This window comes from Narcine bancroftii, chromosome 2 (assembly GCF_036971445.1).
Source record: "Narcine bancroftii isolate sNarBan1 chromosome 2, sNarBan1.hap1, whole genome shotgun sequence".
NCBI lineage: Eukaryota > Metazoa > Chordata > Chondrichthyes > Torpediniformes > Narcinidae > Narcine > Narcine bancroftii.
In genome coordinates this window covers 312,594,444-312,615,423 of record NC_091470.1, presented here as the reverse complement: position 1 = coordinate 312,615,423, position 20,980 = coordinate 312,594,444, and positions in this window count along the sequence as shown.

Genomic DNA, 20,980 nt, shown 5'->3' with positions numbered 1-20,980 from the left:
TGCCATCTCGAGTACTTCTTCCCATATATATAGCAGTATGGAACATACTGCTATATATATGGGAAGAAGAATCATTCTGCAAAATGCTTTAAAGCAGGGGATACCAAGAGAAAAGTATGCACAGTGGACAAAGAAATGGAAGAATTCTTCATGGATTCACTACAGACTGCTGCTACTGACGGAAAATGGAATGGATCGTTCCAGTGACTGTGAGTGAAACAGTAATTCCATTTCAACTCTACTCCAGAGTCCAAGTGAATCTGTTATCTATGGATGATTACAAGACCCTGTAAAATTAAAAGTGAGAGGCTGCACTGGAGGGAATGTTCCAGTAAAAAGGGGTTTATGGTGTCCTTCAAACACAAAGGAGGGCATCTAATGTAACAGCTTCTGATTGTAGAAAGGTGAGTACAGCCATCATTAGGTCTGCGTGCTTGTGAAGAGCTAGACCTGGTGAAAAAAGTTTTCATTGTGGCTTCACAGACTGAAGATAAGCAGACAACACTCATGGAAGAAAGGATAACTACATTGAAGAAGCAATGCGTTAATGTACAGAGAGAATCAATCACATTAAATGACCTGAATGACAAACTGGAAAATGAGTTGTTAAGAAAAGGATGCCTTCTTACACCAGGTAGAAGACAAAAATAGACAGTTACAGGAACATCTGGAACTTGCTGAACAGAAACTGCAGCAAACTGTGAAGCAAGCAGAAACGTTACCAGAAGTAGAAGCTGAACTTTCCAAGTGAACTGCAGCCCTGACAAAGGCTGAACAGGGGCACGTCAGCATTGACGGACGTTTGTGACATTTAGAGACTCAGCTTGATTCTAATGAATGACTTCAGCTGCATCTAAAAGAAAGAATGGCTGCATTAGAGGATAAGTATATAGCGGTACAAGACTCTGAACTCTGAAGGAAAGGAAGAGCCCCTTCATAATAAGGAAATGGAAAAAGCGAACCATCTTCTTCCAACTAAGCTTAAAGGAGCCGCCACACTATCAGAAGAGGAACTGGTAGCGATGTCGCCCACTACAGCAGCTGTGGCCAAGATTGTGAAACTTGGAATGAAGCTCACAGAGTTATATAATGGATATGTTGAAGCCCAGGATCAATTGGTATTGGCAAAACAGGAAAATAAGTGAGTGAATAAATATTTGGATGAAATTGTGAAAGAAGTGGAGATGAAAGGTTCATTTCTGAAGTGCCAGCGTGAAGAATATGAACAAGTGCAAAAATCTGTGGCAAAGTTCTCAACGAAATTAGAAGATGCATTGAAGGAAACTCATCATTTACAAAAATGCACTGATATGTTTCATTACTCAACAGGGAGAATCAGAGATAAAATTGCAAGTGTCAGACCTTTCACACCAGAATAGGTGTTTTTGATGGAACTGGATGATGTGTGAGGAAACCATCTTTTATGTGAAATAGAGTTAGTTCTGCTGACGTAAGTAATTCCTCTGAAGTGATTTCTCAGCATCTGGTGACCTATCGTAATGTTGAGGAATTGCAACAGCAACATCAACAGCTACTGGTAAATGTTCATAAACTTGCTGATAATCAGGAACCATAGATTTCTGAACTTCTGGTGAAACTTGCAGATGCCATGAATGAACTTGAATGACTTAGTGAAGCCAGAAATCATCAGATGCAACTGGCAGAAAGAGACAGGCTACGGAATGTATATACTTTTGTAATGAAGGCATAGTATTGTTTTTGTAGTTTTTTAAAAGGAAAAGATGCGTTATTATGGGTGTAAATAAGAACTACATTTCCCACGCAGCAATGCGCGTGGTTGGGCAGAAACCAGAAGTGACATATGACGGGGGTTGTCGTTGGAAGTCGGTTGAAGTGGGTTGGAATTCATTTAAAGCTTATCAATGAAAATAACGTTGGTTAATTGTTAAACACACATCTTGAAAGAACAAGCATAATAGGTAGTAGACAGGAAGCCATATTTTTTGAAGAAGGAGGACTTCTCAGATGATCTCACATGGAAGACCTTATCCTTTTCCACAGAAAAGTTGTCAATTTTATTATAACTGGATAAGTGAGCAAATCTATTACTAACAACCCTATTTCTTTTTTATGAATATCAATAACACAAATATCAAAAAATATAACCAGACTGGAAAGTTTATTTGTTCAAAATCAGATTACAGAGTTTTCTGAGTAGAATTATTTTGACTATAATATAATAAGACTGCATCAGTGTCAGGTCACTCATCTGAGTTCTGGTAACTAGAACACACTGTAGGATGTTCAGCAACACCTGTCAAAGGGTGATGAACCCTCTTGTGGGTAAATAGTCATCTAGCAAACATGTGCTGTGAAGTACTGAAAGGGCACCCCTTGCATCACAGCTTGGTCTGGCCATTCACTGCAACAGAACTTACCCCAGCTGTCTTGGGTTTCGCTATGCTGCTGGATCTGGGAAAGGATGTCGAGGGGGTGGGTCCGAACCTGTGCCACCCCCAACTCACCTAAAATCCTTTCTGAGGATAGGGGTATAAACCCCACAAATTGACCATCATCATCCTATGGGATGGATAGCCAGAAGAAGATTGCGTCATTTCAAGGGGACAGGAATATTGGATTTTTATTCTGGTCTGACTGGTGTGGCATTTTCAGTCACATGGCAAAGTCAAATTCAGCCTCAGTTGGTTTTGCCAGATTGCACCATTGATCCTGCTGAAGAAATGGGCCATAATGTAATGTATGGGCTTAGTGCAATGTGCAGGAAACAGAGATACAGAAATAGCTTGCACATTACAAATCTTCCTTCTCTGTATGATCAGAAATGGTGTTACGGGTTATATTATTATGCTTATGGATAAATGTGTCTTTAAAAAAGATAGATTGTGGGTTTTAGTATAGGTTTCACTTCACAGAGCATCGCTTCACAAAAGACATCTCATTTAAAATGCAAGAGCTTTGCTGAAGCTGGATATTCAGGCTCGGTTGGCTTTGCAAAAGACAATGGAACTGCTTTGGAAAGAATTTCCAAAGCAGGTGCAAATGGAAAAGTCTGGGCTCAAAGACTAATAAGATCTTTCAAAGATTGGGTTTGGAACCTTGGGAGAAGTTGGTTTTTACAAGCAGAAAGAGGAAAAAAAAAACAAACAGCATTCTACTCACAGAGAGAGAGAGAGAGAGAGAGAGAGGGAAGGAGAGAGGGAGAGGGAGAGGGAGAAGTAGCAGTTGAGGCTGCAAAATGACGAGTGGGCAGGCTTGTTGAAAACCCCATTTTGAAGATGGGTTGTGAGTTCAGAGTTCAGCCTGTTCAAAACTCTTGTAGTCTTTACAAGAGGAAATGGCTGGCTAGAGTGTTTCTCCTGAAATAAGGGAAATAAGAGGAACTCTATGGTGACCTGGAAGAAGAGGTTATCATTTGGAAATCCATTTATTGATATTGAGCTTCCAGTGAAGTCACAGCATTTCAAAAGCAGGACATCTGAGGGCCCACTACAGCAGAAAATCTCTAAATCTCTACATAAAGTATAAATACATAAGAAAATTTATACAAGTTTGTGAAGCAGGTTGGCAGGGGGATGGGAACCAGAATGTGAGAGCAGAAAATAGAGCAGAAGGTGTAAAAGATGATGCAATGTGTTGTGGGTTTGTGAGGAAAGAAAGGCAGAGGAGGAACCATAAATGGTGAGACCACACTTAGAGTATTGTGTTCAGTTCTGGTCACCTCATTATAAGAAGGATGTAGAAGCTATGGAGAAGATGGAGCAGAGATTTACCAGCCTATCACCTTGTATGGCAACTCTGATGGATCTATGTACATGGATCCCAAGATCCTTCTGTTCCTTCACATACCCATTAATCATGTAACTTTAACCATTAACCTTCAGTCATCCAAAATGTATAACTTTGCACTTTTAAATAATGAATTCCATTTGCCACTTCTCTGCATCCTGTTTATATACCATTTTAACCTACACCTCCTTTCTACACCATCCGCCACACCTTCTCATTTTGTGTTATCTCATACTTACTGACCCCCCTTCCATTTTCTCATCCTAGTCACTTTTAGTAATCACAAAGGTCAGAGGAGCCAGACAGACCCCTGTAGAACACCACTAGTCACCAACCTCAAGGCAGAGTATGTTCCATCCACTGCCACTCTCCATCTTGTTGGGCAAGCCAGTTCCAAACAAATGCAGCCAACTTTCCATGTGTCTCATGCCATGGTTTTCCAGATGAGCTACCATGGAGAACCTTGTCAAGACCACAAGAAACTGCAGAGATGAGAATGCAGCTCAAGCCAACATGCAAACTAACCTCCCCTCTATCAGCATTACCTTCACTTCCTGCTGCCTTGAGAAAACAACCAACATATTAAAGGAACTATCCCATCCAGGTCCTTTGATCTCTTCCTTTTCATAGAACATCGATGTTTTTTTTAAAAAAAAGAGCTCCAGATTTAAGGACAGTTTCTTTCTTTTTGTTATCAGATACTTGACCAGATGATATCTAACACTGTTTAACTGAACATTTCTCCTTAACACTACATTTTTATCTTTTATCATATGTGACAATATTTTATTGTTAGCTATGTGTTTATTTTTGCATTAGCCGCTGTAGTATGTAGAGGTTGACTTGCCTGGATAGCATGCAAAATAAAGTTTTTCCTTCCATCTAAGCACACATGATAGTAAACAATTCCATTCACATTGTGCTGGATTCCACTGTCCCTAACCATTGTCGGATGTGGAACCTTGTTATAAGGCCTTAGCGAAGTCCATGTGCAAACCACATCTACTGTTCCTTCCTTCCTCATTAACACTCAGTGATTCTGGGAGGACTCTCTTTTGCTTTGCTTTTTCTAACTGTAAGAGGCGCCTGGCGTTTCTGTTGATGGTGCATCTGACTGCCTTATGGCAGACTAAAGCAAATTTTGTGTAATATTACACATTTTATCACATGACAATAAAGGAATCTTGACACTTCAATCTTCAAAGAAAATTGAATGAGATTGGCAGACAGCATCTTCCATTGACAAAGCCTGACTCTGACTATACCTTACTATTTCAAGTGATCTTTATTCCTATTTCTCAGCATTTTTTCCAATGACCATTACATGGTTAACACCATCACAGTATCAGCAACCTTGTTTCGAATCTGGCGCTGTATGTGGGTGTTTATGTTTTCCTTGTTTCTGCATGGGTTTCCTCCGGATGCTCTGGATTTTTCCCAGATTCCAAAGACATACAGGGTTAGTAGGTTAATTGGTCAGATGGGTGTATTTGGGCATATGACAGTCTCATATGGTAGTGTGAGCAGTTCCTTTCAATGTTCAGCATTCACATTGCCCATGGGAAGAGCTGTTCCTCAGCCTGGTGGTGCTGGCTCGGAAACTCCTGTATCTCTTCCCCGACAGGTGCAGCTTAAAGAGTTGTGGGTGCATAATGGAAGATGGCTGTTCCTGGTCCTCCTGAAGTCCAAGATAATCTCTTTATTCTTGCACCATTTTGCGAGATTTTCTACCTTTTCTCTTTAGTGCGACTCATAGTTGATGCTGTTGAGGCCAACTACTGTTGTATCCTCTGCAAACTTGATGACACTGTTGGCGCTGGACTGGTGATGCAGTCATGAGTCATTAATATGAACAGGAGTGGGCTGAGCACACAGCCTTGAGGTGTGCTAGTGCTCAGAGTGGTGGTGCTTGACTTTCTGCTACCGACCTGGACAGACTGTGGTCTTCCTTTAGGAACCCCAGGATCCAAATACAGAGAAGCGTGTTGAATCCCAGCGAGGACAGCTTCTCTACCAGCCTCTATGGAATGATCATCTTAAACGCTGAGCTGAAGTCAATGCACATCAGCTTGCATAGGAGGCATCGTTCTCCAGGTGTGTCAGAGCAGAGTGAAGCAACAAGGCTAAAGCATCTGTGGAACATTTTCTTCTACAGGTAAATTGAAATTGGTCCAGTGTCTCTGCGAGGTGTTCTTTGATGCATTCCATCACAAGACACTCAAAGCATTTGATAATGATTGAGGCCAGTACCACAGGGAAGTAATCATCGAGGCCTGTTACTATCATCCTCTTGGGTACCAGGAAGATCATGGCTGTCTTGAACCTTGTGAGAATGATGGACTGCTGCAGTGAGGTGATGAATATGTCCATGAAGACCTCTGTTAGTTGGTCTGTATGTTCCTTCAGTTCCCGACGTGGTATGTTGTTTGGCCCCACCACCTTGTGTGGGTTCACCTTGAAAAGGGTTCTCCTCACCTTGGCCGGGCTATGTAGGGGGCTTGTTCATTAGGGGATGTCATCCTGTTCTTTTTTCTTTTTCAATCCTTTTTATTGGTTTTTATAGGAAATACAATACAATGAAGAAAAGGGAACAAAACTGAAAATACAGTATCATGTTTGTACATATATTAATATAAAACTTAAAACAGCATAAACTCGATCCCCCTCCACCGCAATGCGTGAAAATGAAAAAAAAAATCAAAAGTATTGTATAAAAAGACCCACCTAACCTACTAACCCCACCCTCACCCCCTAAATCTGAAAACTACCCAACAAGAGGGCAGCAAACTAAAGCACTTCATTCCTTAACCCCTTTCTCTAGCTGGGGGTGCTCCAAACAGGAATTACAAAGTTATGTTCATTCCCACTCGTTGTAGACAAAATAAACTGAATTCTGTGTGGCAATCCTTCAAACAACAAGATTAACTGTCTAGAAATGACAAGGCTGAAAAAGAAATGATCACCATTTTACAAACCCAGTACAATATCGACTGTTAATTAATTAATAAGAAAAATAACCAAAGATAACAACCTGTCAAGTTAAACTATATGCATGTGTGCAATGCACACTTCTGTGCCAGGAAGTAGCTGTGAATTCTTATCCTCTGTTGACACTCCCACAGAAAGGAAGCAGTCACAGCTTAGCGAGGAAGCTACCTGTGCGAAACTAGTGTCGGCAAGCAGCATTGACCAGCGCAGTAGGTGTGGAGCCTTGGTAGTGACCAACAACAATGAGAAAGGATCTGAGTGGCTTGTCGATAATTGATCGAATGCAAGCAAATGGGACTAGCCCAGAATGCCAATTTAGTCAGCATGGACAAGTTGGGCCGAAGGGCCTGTTCCATGCTGTATGAGTATGACTCAATGACACTTTAAAAAAAAGCCTCTGAACATCTGTGTATAATCTTATAATGACTTATTATTGTGCTGACTCAATGAACATTTTCTCTCTTGGATATGAATCCTGAATGCTAAGGGAGGTACCAGTCTACAAAACAGGAATCTACCCAGTGGGTTGGAAGAATTGAACAATTCAATCGAGGTAGTTTCTACCCAATCAGTCAACTTTCAATCAACAGTAAAGTGTTGGAAAGTGGCTTTGACAGTGCGTGTCAAGGATATTTACTCACTAATAATCTAGTCAGCAATTCGAGTTTGGGTTCTACCAGAATCATTCACCTCCAGACCTCATCAGCTTTTTTTTCAAACGTGGAGCCAAGAGTCCACTTGCAGAAGTGAGCGAAATGTGGCTGTCCTCAACAGCAAGGCATCTGTGAAGAAACCATGGTAAAACTGAAGACAATGGAAATCCGCTTCTTTTGTTGTTGCAGAACCTAATTTTGCAAATATCACAGTAGATGTACCTTCAACAGGTGTCCTGTTTCAAGCTAGTGACTCACGATCATTTCCTCAAGGATTATTAGGATTGGGCTAGCAAATCTTCCAGTGATCCCCATGTCCTGTGAATCAGCCATTCTCAACCTTATTTTGGCTATGGCCACCTTAGGACTCTGCTCAAAGTTTATTGATCCCCTTTCCTGTAAAGCAGCTCAGTTTTTGTTTCTTGTGTACTTCTCTCCCACTGACTGCATAAAAAAACCAATAATATTTATGTTAATGATGTGAAAAGAAAAAAAAAATGGTTTTTACTTAAATGTACTGTGACCAGTGGGACCATAGGGACTTGATGAGAATAGCTCTGTAAATGAATAATAAAATAAATGGAGGAGCACAGGAAGGAGATGCTGTTCAACCAGCATGTCTCCTGTCAAGATATTGGTATTTACCCACAGGATTTTCTGTCTTTAAATCACATTCATGGGAGACTGGAAATTCCTTCATGTGCACTACATCTCAGATTTGACAAAAAAGCACCCACAAAAGCAGTGAAAACTCATAGCACAGGGGAAGCCCTCAGTCCTGAAAAGACTGAGTGTTCTAATTCTTGCTGATTTACAGAGATAAAGAATAAAATGTCATTATTGGCCTTCCTTCTGCAGCACTGGAATACAGGCTGCGAAATGTTGCAAGCATCCACATCTCAATCCTGGAAGGAACACCATATGTAAAAGTTTATGGCTCTATCCACCTCCTAAAGGCAATGCAGTTATCACTGTACTCCCTCCCATATAAAAAAATCTTGAATTTCCAAATAAATTAATTACGGAAAAGACCAAAAGAATTCAGCACCAATCTAGCAGAAGATAACTGACAGTTTATTTAATGGCACAAATAAGGACCTTCACTGTTGAAAAATTCTTGTTTCATTCTAAGGTTAAAAGACACTAATAATCAGACCACTGTTCTTCATTACACCAATACCAAAAGCACATCTTCCTTATATGGTGATTTATAACTCACACAGTCATCCCTGCATACTTCTAGTGCAGAGGGTAACACCCCTTACAACTCCCCCCCTCTCCCAGTCTCCCTCACCACAAACAAACATGGGCACTTAACACCATTTTGGAATTGAACCTTTTGAACACTGGCATGACCCATTAAAAAAATGTCTTTCATAGAACTACATTTTCATTTTTAAAAAATCCATTATCTCCCACTTACCAAGTCCACATATGCCTTTTGTCTATCTCTTTTTTCCTTCCTTTATGTTCTTCTTTCACTTTGCCATTCTATTTCTGCATATTCTTTGCTCTGCCTCGTACGGTCGTAAGGACTTAGCCAACATTCAGACATATCTGGCAGTCGCTTTAACCTGGCATTGGGATCCTGTGTTCCACAAGAGATCTAGTGGCTGCGCGATGACTGTTTTCCAAAACAGGTCAGAAATTAAGTGGGAAATATGTCAAGTCCCTCAGCAGCCTAACCAGTAATACTTGAGTCAATGGAGGCTGTTAACAGGAAGCTAGTTTTTCTCTCTCTTTAACTTTAATCTAAGAACATGAAATGATCTTTTAACTCTATTGCATGACTGTGAGCAACTCAGTCCAATGCATATCCTGCTGCATTCTTTTTGTAAGTCCCTCAGCCTCTCACAACCTGGATCCATTGCAAAAACTATAAGCTGTCCAAGGAGATCGAACAATATTGAGATTCACCAGTGTTACCCAGATTTGACCCACTTTTGGCTGCTCTTGAAACTGGGTCTAACCAAGTTTACAGTCTGCTTTCACATTCATCGATAGATATATCTACCTCTCAGTGTCCAACATCATTCACACAACATCCAGTAAACTTTATACACAATGACAACAAAGTATTTCTCAAAAACGTCTGTTTAATTTTACAATATGTCTCTTCAAACTCAGCAACTTAATTTAATTCAGCCACACCTTTACTTTTCAACCTAAGTCGTTGTAATTATATTTTCAATAGCTAGTGATCTGGCAAGTTGCTGATGAGTTGGCAAAGTTGCTGCCTTCAAATGATTCCTTGCATTTTTTACTGCCATTTCCCTCAAGATTGCAATTTTGCAAGTCAGACCAAGCATAAGATAATATGCCAAACAATTTGGACTGAATCCATTTATCATTTAAGCCACACACAAATATGATCCACAGTGAATCATGTAAGTATTTACCAAAGTTACACTGTCTGGTAAAAATTCTAATACAAGAACATTTTTTCCTGATTATTTATCCTATTCTATGATTCTTTAAACCATGCTCGATGCTATTTTAAATCTCTACAGATTGAAATAATCTTCCAATTCTGCTCTACCTCTGTGAATGGAACATCTCTGGCTTTTGGAAGGGCCAACAGATTAGTAAGCATTTAATAGGGCATTGAACCCAAGTACATTAATGAAATTACTTTCTTCTGCTTTCTTACAGAGCACATTTTGAACCTGATCCTTCACTTTAATAACACTGTATTGTTAATTGAAAGGAACATTTCCATCCTTTCTAAAAATTATATGAAGGACTCACGTGCTCTATCCTGCATGCCCAGAATGATTAAATAGCTTATCTGAGTTTCACCTGTTGCACTCAAGGTTATCTTCTGTATGCTTAATTTTTCAGTTCACAGTGCTGGTTAGCAAATTCCCTGAGTAGCCATTTAAACTTCAACACTGGAGAAGTGGAGTTTTGATATTTTGCTTCACTGTCATTGATCAGCAAGATTCAGTAGTTGAATCAGAGAGTTTCCTCAAGCTACAGGTTTTATTGGAACCATTGAACCAGTTACTTTAATTAAGATCATCGTCAGTTGTCGCGTTGATAGTGAGCCAGATTTGTAGTGTTGGAAAATACTATCTCTAATAGTCCCTAGAAGAAACCAAAAACTTTGGTAGGCTATATTGGACTTGCTCTTGGGAAACACAGCAGGGAAGTGTAAGAGAGTACTTTGGGATTAGTGACAATAGTTCTACTAGTTTTCATATTATTATGAAAGATGATAGGACTGGTCCACAAGCTAAAATTTTAGACACACTCTTAGGTAAAAAGCAACTTTTTAAGGTATTAGGTAAGAACTTTGAAAGATTGATTGGGAGAGGCTGTTTTCAGGTAAAGGAATATTTGGCAAATGGAAGGTAAAAGAGAGAGAGGGAAAGTTCAAGGAATTTATATTCCTGTCAGAGTGTAGGGTAGGGATGGCCAGATTATGGAACACTGGATGACTAGAGATATTGAGGCTCTGGTCAAGAAAAAGAAGATATGTCAGTTATAGATAGACAAGTTAATTCAACAAGATGCATAAAGGATTTAGGAATGCACTTAAGATGGAAATCAGGTGAGCAAGGAGGGAGTATGAAATTGTTCTGGCAGAAAAGATCAAGGAGAATCTCAAGAAATTCTATATCGAAGGTAAAGCATACCAATGCTATCTATGTGTGGAACCACAGGAGGTGGGTGAGATCAGAAATGAGTATTTCTAATCTGTATTTATTGTGTCAAAGATATGTTTTCTAAGGAACTCAGGTGAGTAAAACAACAGCTTAAAGAGATCCCATTTTACAGAAGAGGAGCTGCTGGAGGTCATAAAATGCTTAAAGGTAGATAAATCCCCAGGCGCTCATCAAATGCATTCTGAGACATTGTGGGAAGCTAGGGAAGACATTTCAGGAGCCCTGGTAAGATATTTGTATCATCATTAGATAGGGGAAAATGCCACAAGAATGGAGGGCAGTTAATGTTATGCCTTTCTTTTAAAATGGCTGTTAAGACAAGCCAGAGAACTACAGGCCAGTAAGTTTACAATCTGTTACTACATGGGATTCTGAGAGACATAACCTATTAGCATTTGGAAAGGCAAATTAAGGATAGCCACTGTGGCTTTCTACATGAGAAATAATGTTACATAAATTTAATTGATTTTTTTAATGAGATGACCAAGAGATTGATGAGGGTAGGGCAACAAATGTTGTCTAGTAAAATATAACAATGTGTTCAACAAGGTCCTGCCTGATAGTCTGCTCCAGAAGGTCAGAGTGAATAGGATCTCGGGTGAGCTGACAAATTAGTTACAGAATTGGCTTGATGGTAGGAGTTAGAGAGTGGTATTGGAGGGATGTTACTCACATTGGAGGCCTTTAACCAGTGATATGCTGCAGAGATTGATGCTGGGTCTGCTGGTGTTTGTCACCAATATTAATGACTTGAAAGGAATTAGCATAGTTAGTAAGTTTATGGATGATGCCAAAATTGTTTTGGAATGTGAAAAAGGTTTTCAAAGATTACAACAAGTCTGAGATGAATCGGGGAAGTTAATCTGACAAATGGGAGGTGTTGCACTGGCAGTTTGAACTATGGCTGAATTTGCATAGTGAATGGTAGGAATCTTGGGAGTGTTGTACCACAGAGAGATTGGGGGTACAGGTACATAGTTCCATGAAAGTGGGCACTCATTGAGACAGGGTGGTGAAGATTCATCAGTCAGGAAATTGAATGCAAGAGCAGAAATGTCATGTTACAACCGTACAAAATGATGGAGAGACTACACTTGGGCCTGGGTTCACAGACAGGGCTTAAACCTAGTCCCAGACTAAAATGTCTGTTTGACCTGTCTTAACTCAAAGTGACTTGCGCAGATTTATCTTAAAATAGTCGTAGATTTAGCCTGTTCTGGATTGAACAATTACAAGACGGAGGCCTAGAACAAATCTAGGACTAAATTTTAGCTTAAATTAATCCTTCAAAGAGGCAGGTTTAATTCTGCTTAGTACTGTTTGTGAGGGAGCATAGAGTATTTGGACTATCTAAATGAAGACCAGCATGCACTACAGTTGCCACCAATATGAGTGCTTGTGGATAGGAGTGATCCATTAAATTACTTTGATGAAATAACTTTTCGAGACTGTTTTCATATGTACAAATAAAATACAATGGAGATGATACCTTTGATTGAGCGTAGACTTTCCTCTCTGACTCAAAGAGGAAGGCCTTTACTCAATTCTCTCCATGTTCTGATCACTTTGAGTTTTTTGGCATTTGGAATCTTTCATCATGAAACTGGTGATTTGTGTGGTGCCAGTGAAGCAACTGTGTGTAGAATAGTTCACAGAGTCTGCAGTGCCATTTCTGAATTGAGGAGTCTTTACATCAAGTTTCCTGATGCTTTGGCCAAGCAAAGTGCAATTCTATGAATATGGGTACTTCTCAGGAGTGATTAGCTGTATAGATGGATGTCATGTTCCCATCAAATGTCCATCAACTCTTGATGCTGAAGAGTACTGGTAAGAACTGGTTTTCCATCAATGTTCAGCCTGTAGGCACTGCTAGAGTTCTCAAACATTGTTGCCCGTTGGAAAGGTGCAACTCACGATTCAAGGATTTTTCTCAACTCTTCATTGTGTGTTCATTTTCAGAGAGAACAACATAGTGGACTACTATTTGGTGACAGTGGATATGGTCAGAGTACATTTTTATTCCCTCCATATATAAATCCCACAACAGCTGAGAGGCAAAGATACAAAGATATCCCGTATGAGAGGGATAGACGAGTGCATGTTTGGAGTATGGAAAACTCGATTCCAGTGTTTACGCAATACACTTTGTTTCAAGCCATTAAGATACAGCAAGGTGATCGTTGTTACAGCTGTGCTGTAGAACTACTTGAAGCAGCATTGGAATATCAGGATCAAGCAGATGTGCTCATGGTTGAGGCAGGCAATGACCAACGAGGACTTGCACACAGAGTTGTAGCACCTCAACTAGATGAGATGTATTTAAATATTCATTATGGCTTTACTTTTGCTTTGATCATATTTTTCTGTACAAAATTAAAATAGTGTGCAGCAAAATTAAGTGTGTGTCTAAACCAAGGCTGGCAAACTCATATGGTCCTTAGAATGAAAGGAGAGTAAAGAATAACACAGACAGTGGAATATATTTAGCAAAGGAAGTAACTAATTTACTTTCTTTGGTCTATTGACCATTTGTGCTCAGTTCTTCATTTGAACTCTCCAAATGGTCATCGTCTGATATATCTTCCAAAGGTTGCTGGTGCTCTATTATTCCAGACAGCAAGTCAGTTAGTTCATCAGTCTTGTCTTTTTATGGTGGTCCACCACCAAATCACTCTCTTCTGATCTCTGCATTCTCTCTTTTTTGAGGCCAGTGTTAGGTTCCTCCACAGAGTCTCTAAAGGCAGATATCATTCAATGAAAGTGATGTCACAAAAATATGAATATGAGAAATGTGAAGTACTGATAATAAAGAAGATATCTCACCTGAAATTGTTGTACTGGTCTTGTGGTTATATTTTCATTTGCATTGAATTTGCTGCAAATTGTGGCCCAACCACTCTTTTTCTTCTGCTCAGTAGCAGTAGTACAGTTTTTGCTTTCAATAACTGGATGGTTTGACACAATTTGGTTTATGTTCATTTTTTTCATACTCACTGAGGTTTTTTTTGAATGTATTTGTTGCCTCTGCCATTGTTTTGTTTCAAGTAATGGTGCTTTCCATTCCATTCCAGGTTTTTATGAGCATCATTAAACCAACAGCATGTGCTCGTACTTAACCTGATCTGGCTTAACCCGGGTGTTCTCATTTAGGCTTACTTACCTTTCTCCAGGACTCCATAGTCTCTGACCAACTAAGTCAAATTTAAGCCACATTCGTTAAAGCTACTTTAATATCCTAGTTTAACTAGTACATATTAAGACCTACTCCTGGCCCCTGTCTATGAAACTGGCCCTTGGAGTATTATGTATAGTTCCGGTCACCCTGCTGCAGGAAAGATATCATGAAGTTGGAAAGTGTGCAGAAAAGATTCAAGAAAACATTACTGAGACTGGTTGGCTTGAATTTTAAAGAGAGGCTAGTTGGGCTGGATGTTGGCAGTGCAGCACAGCTGCAGCGGCCACTCCGGACCTGTGAGTGTTCTATTTGGTTTTTCAGCTCCACAGAACAGAGAAGCGCTATCTCATTTTCATTGTTCACTGCAATGGTTACGGTATGAACAACAAATAAGTGTGACTTGACTTTATTGCTGGAGCATATGAGACTGAGGGGGAACCTAATGGAAATTTATAAAACTATGAGTGGCATCCATAAGGTATATAGTCATTGTTTTTTGAGAACCTAAAACTAGAGACCATAGATTTAAGAGATTAATAATTTAAAAGGGGCCTCAAGGCACCTTTTTCACACCTTGGTGAGTATATGGAATGAGCTGTCAAAGGAAGCAGTCGAGGCAGGGACAATTATAATGTTTAAAGGACATTTGGACAGATACATGAATAGGAAACATTTAGATGGATATAGGCCAAATGTAACAAATGGGACGAGTTTTGTCAGTATGCACAATATGTCCAAAGGCCCTGTTCCCATCTTGTAAAACTCGATGACGTAGTGGGTGAAAAACTGTGAAAAACCTGGTATGTCTCAAGAATCTTGCTCAATGTCAAAGGCACTTAGTATGAATTTCCTTTACTTTCCTTTTAATAAAATAAATTTTCAAAAGAAACTGGTAGGGAAAACCTTCTCCTTTCTATATATATACAATATATATGTATAAATTAAAAAAAACCCTAGGCATTCTCTTTGCTCTCTGGGCTTTGCCACACAGGCCAATGCAGACAGAATTAGTGTTTGCAGGAAGTAAGGAGAGGACAAAAGTGCGACGTTTGTTTATGTCTCAAAATCACAGCTAAATAACACTGGCATCTAGTGAATAGGCGTCCACTTAAGATTGATGCCTCGCTGCTGACTAGAATCATTAATAATGTGAATGGTTATGGATCTAATTATGGCTCAGGTTTGGAAGATCCGGTCTACACAGTAAGATTGAAGGAGCATTATTAATAATAATTTACAGTATTTCATGGAAATCATTCAATGTATTATCACTTTGAAAAAACTAATGTTAATCAGTTCGCAAACAGTCTTCTAGGTGATTATTTTTGTACATGCATTGCCAGGGAAGTTGAAACACAATCCATCAGGTCCCCCTCAACCTTACCTACACCCCACAAGCCTCTGCATCCAACATGTCATTTTCCACAATTTTTTCCACCACCAGAAACACCTTACCCTCCTCTCCCTGCTTTCTGGAGAGATGGTTCCCTCCATGACTCCCTCACCCCTCCACTTATCCCTTCCCACTAATCATCCCTCTGGTACCTACCCCTGTGACCACAAGAATTGCTACACCTGTATTTACACTCCTCCCTCCCAACTATTCTGGGCCCCAAACCGTCCTTCCAAGTGAAGCAACACTTCACCTGTGAATCTACAGGGGTCATTTACTGCATCCAATGCTTCAGTGGAGGCCTTCTCTGCATCAAGGAGTCTGGACTCAGAATGAGAGATTGTTTTGTTGAGCACCTCTGCTCTGTTAACTGCAACAACAAGGACTTTCCAGCGGCCAACTACTTCATTTAACACCTCAGTGTCACACTGACATTTTTGTCATGGCCTCGTGCACTTCCCAATTAAGGATACCTGCAAACTGGAGTAAACTACACCTGAAATTCCATCTTGGCAGGCTGCAAACTGATGGCATCAATATCATTTTCTCCAATTTCTGTTTAATCCCTCCTCCAGATCTCCATTTCCATAATCTCTCTGCCTCCCTTCTTCCAGCTCCCCACCCCTTTCTTTTTTCTCTCCTATCAGAGAGCTGCTTTTTTTCACCCCTCTGCCCTCTCCCCTATCACTTCTCAGTTTCTTGTTCTTACAATCTCCCACCCATATCCATGTATTACCACTTACCTGTTAACCTGTGCTCCTCCCCTTTCCCCTTCCCATCTCCCTCCTATGCATTTTTATTTAGCTTTTTGCCTAATTTTTAGCACTACTTTTACGTTTTCTGAACGCTGAACAACCTGCTGAGTTTCTCCAGCACTTTTGTCTACAACACAATGCACCTCAACTTCATGAACGGAATAGAAATTATCCTAGTAGATATCATCTCACAAAGTGCATATATTACAATTATAAATAACTTTAAATACATGGAAAATTTCCCTGGGTTTAATTCATTTAACTGAAGCCTTGCGTCAGATATTTCAACTGTATTCACCATTCACCACTGAGAAAAGATTTGAAGAACTGTTTCCTTTTTTCTGTGTTAAATATATTTTTTCATGTTTTCTATTAGAAGTTAATAAAAGGTACTCATCGATGTTTATCTGTGTGCTGAGTATTATCGTGAGACTTCCTCCCACTCACTTGAATGCCTGATAAAACATCATTCAAGCAGTTTAATAGTTCAAGAGAGGTTTGAATGGCAACAAGCTTGAGCAGTGAAAGCTTTTATGTGCTTTATTGAGCAGATCCTACCTCAGTAATAAAAGAAGCAAGAAAGTTAACACATTGAGAAAGTTTTCCTTAACTTTAAGGTTTATACTAATGTATCTGAAGCATGTCTATTTTTGCAGAACACAATATTTACTTCTCTTATTACTGCAGTGGGATCAGCTAGAATGCTTATAGTCTGAGCACCCTTAAACATTTTAACATTGCTGTTGAACGTTACTCCTGAAATAGGACTGAAGTAGTTTTATCGTACAAATTTCAAGTGTGAGCATATAAAATTATTACATGCTTCCAGTAAATATAACCATTAGCATACCCTGCAATATGTTGAATGGAAGGTGGTGATTTTGAACTCCAAGATCATAACTTTGATTTTTAAATTTATATTTAGGCTTAATTGAATATTTAAATTGAATATTTAAAAACCCCTGTATCAACAACTTCAACAGCCACAAACACCAATACAGAGGTTTCCACATTGAATATCCTTCCCTCCATAATAAGATCAGTGGCTATAGTCAATGATACTTTGTCTGTGGTGATCGAATTTAAACCCTTGGACGAGCAAACATACTTAAACCTACTTATTATGATGTAGAAAGGGGCTATTTGGCCCATCAAGTCTAAGCCAGGTCCAAACAGAACAATTCTATTCCCTCTCTTATTGCCCTTTTGCATATTTTCCCTCACACATGCCCACCAATATCATCAGCTAAAACTAAATTCACATAAATGACATTGATTCAGAAACTCATTGGAAAAGGGTCAATCCTTTCCTGTTATTATCAGATCTGCAGTCTTATCTTTTAATATTTTCCTCAGGTTTGTGGTACAAATTTAGCATTGTATACAGCTTATGGTTCTCCTTGACATGCAAAGGACCCTCAGTTTTATGGGAAATTTGCAAATGCCAAATTTGTTATTTAATCTGGAGAAAATTGGCCAAATGTACCATTTGTAAAGAGAAAAGACAGATATTAACACATTATTTAGACCAAATGACCATAAGATAATGGAGCAGAAGAAGGCCATTTGGCCATCAAGCCCACTCCACTATTCCATCATAAGATGATTTATTTTCCCTGTGATAGAATATTTGGGAGATAAATTGGTAAAATTAGAGTAGGTTACATACATACACACACTTTAAAACAGACCTTACTGAAGAATTCATATTCAGGACTTTACAGAAACTATGGAGAATGCTATGCACATTCCACAAGTAGGTGCTAATTGAAATGACATCATGAATGAATGGAGTGAGATCTTTAAAGCAACAAGCAGGAGACACACTAGCTTTGAAATGTCTTTGCAAGAGTTTTGACAAAGTGCACAGAAAGGTCACTTCTGGGTTCTTGTTTACCTAAAAACAACAGATTGTCCAAGAAGACTGACTCCTCTTGTTTGCTGGAGAAGGAGAGGGTTTTGCAAGTGAGAGAGAGAGAAGGACATGTGGCTGGCAGTTGGAATTTCTGAGATGGAGAGAGAGACACATAAACTGAACAGTGTCAGCAGGAGAAGCTTGTTGGAACTGAAACAGAAGCTCCAGAGTGGCAGATGGCTGGAAGTGCTATCTGTCTGATGTTTCTCTTGGAATAAGTGGAACAGAAAGGACCTCTGGGATAGCCTGAAAGAAAGTTATCATTTGGAGAACCCTGATGGGCAAGTTTCATCAGCAAGACCTTGATGGTGGTACTTCAGTTGTGGAAATCCTGGAACAACACATATCTCTCTCTGCAAAACTACGAGAACCTTCCTGAGCTGTAAACATTTACCTTTCAACCACCATAGCCTGGGGAACTTTATACATGTTAAATTCTGTGCACAGTATAAGAATTGCCTGCAACCAGAGAACTTGAAAGAATGAGAAGTGGGATTGAACTTTGAACCAAAGAACTTTTCTTAAATTTACACACACATTACATACATGTGTGCTTAGAATTAGAAGGGGGTTAAGTTAGGTTAGTTAATAGAGATGTTAAAGTTTGATGCTGCTTTCATGTTTAAAGATAATTAAAAACAACTTTTGTTTAAGTAATTACTTGTCATGGTGAATATCTATTGCTGCTGGGTTTTGGGGTCCTTTGGGCTCGTAACACTCCAATTCAGCCTCACTCACCTGTTTTCTCCCCATAACCTTTGATACACTGAATATTCAGATACCTATCAATCTCTGCCTTAAATAGACCCAATGACTTGGCTTCCGCAGCCATCCTTGGCAGCAAATTCCAGAGGTTCACCACTCTGTGGCTAAAGAAATTCCTTTGCATCTCTGTTTTTAATGGGAACCCTTCAATCTTGAAGTTTTGCCCTCTTGTCCTTGACTCCCCTACCATGGGAAACAACATTACCACATCTACTCTCTCCAGGCTTCCAAGAAGTCCCCCTCATTGTTCTGAACTCCAAGGAGCTGTTAAGCATTCCTCATATGCTAATCTCTTCATTCCAGGAATCATTCTCTGAACCCTCTCCAATGCCAGCACATCCTTTCTGAAATAAGGAGCCCAAAACTGTACCCCATATTCCCAGTGATGCCTCAATATCACATCCGTGCTCTTATATCCAATTCCTCTAGAAATGAATGCCAATATTACATTTGCCTTCATTCCTAAAGTTGTGCTCACTTGTCCTAGATTCTTGCACCATGGGAAACAGCCTTTCTATATCTACTCTGCCCATGCCTTTCAACTTTTGGCATATTTCAATGAGATTCCCCTTCATTCCCCTAATTTCCAATGAGTACAGGCCAAGAGCTGTCAAACAGTCCTCATAAGATAACCCTTTCATTCCTGGAATCGTCCTTGTGAATTCCTCTGAACCATATACAACATCAGCACACCATTTCTTCAATGAGGAGCCCAAAACTGCTCACAATAGTTCAGGAGGGGTCTCATGGAGCCTCAACATCCATCCCTGCTCTTATATACTATTCCTCGAAATTAATGCCAGCATTGCATTTGCCTTTTTCAACAGTGTCTCAATATGCAAGCTTACATTCAGATTATCCTGCAAGAGGACTCTCAGGTCCCTTTACTTCTGGGGATTTCCAATTTTCTCCTCATTAAAAAAAATGGTCTGGTCATTAATTTTTTCTACCAAAATACATGATTATACAGTTTCCAACATTGTATTTCATTTGCCACTTCTCTTCCCATTCCCCTAATTTGTCCCACTGCAGCCTCTCTGTTTCCTCAACACTAGATGATCGTCCACCTTCTTTCGTATCAACTACAAACTTGGCCATAAAGCCATTCAATTCATAATCCAAATTATTAATATACAACATAAAAAGAAGTGGCCCCAACACCGACCACTGTGGAACACCACTAGCAACTGGCAACTAACCAGAATACAATTCCTGTATTACAACTCTGCCACCTGCCAATCAGCCAATGCTCTATTCATGCCAGTATGTTTCCTGTGACAACATGACTCTTATCTTGTTAAGTAGCCACATGTGTGGCACCTTGTCAAAGGACTTCTGAAAATCCAAATACATAGCATCCAATGCATCTCATTTATCTACCCTGCTTGTAACTTCCTCAAAGAATTCCAATAGGTTTTGTCAGGCAAGATTTTCCTTTAAGGAAACCATGCTGGCTTTGACCCATCTTGCCATGTGGCTCCAAGTACTCTGTAACCTCATCCTTGACAATCAACTCCAGGATCTTCCCAACCATTGACATCAATAATTTTCTTTCTTCTTCCTCCATCTCTTCTTCATTAGTGGGGTGACATTTGTGATTTTCCAGTCCTCCAGGACCACACCAGAATGTATTGATACCTGAAAGTTCATTACCAATGCCTCCATATTCTCTATGGCTACTACTTTCAGAACCAGAGGGTACAATCCCTCTAGTCTGGGAGACGTATCCACCCTTGGACTATTCAGCTTTCTGAGCACCCTCTCCCTTGAAATAGTAACTGCATTCACCCCCTTCTGTGATGCCCTTCAACATCTGGTACACTGCTAATGTCTTCCAAAGGGAAGGCTGTTGGTAAATACTCATCTAGTTCCTCTGCCATCTCCTTGTCTCTGATTATTA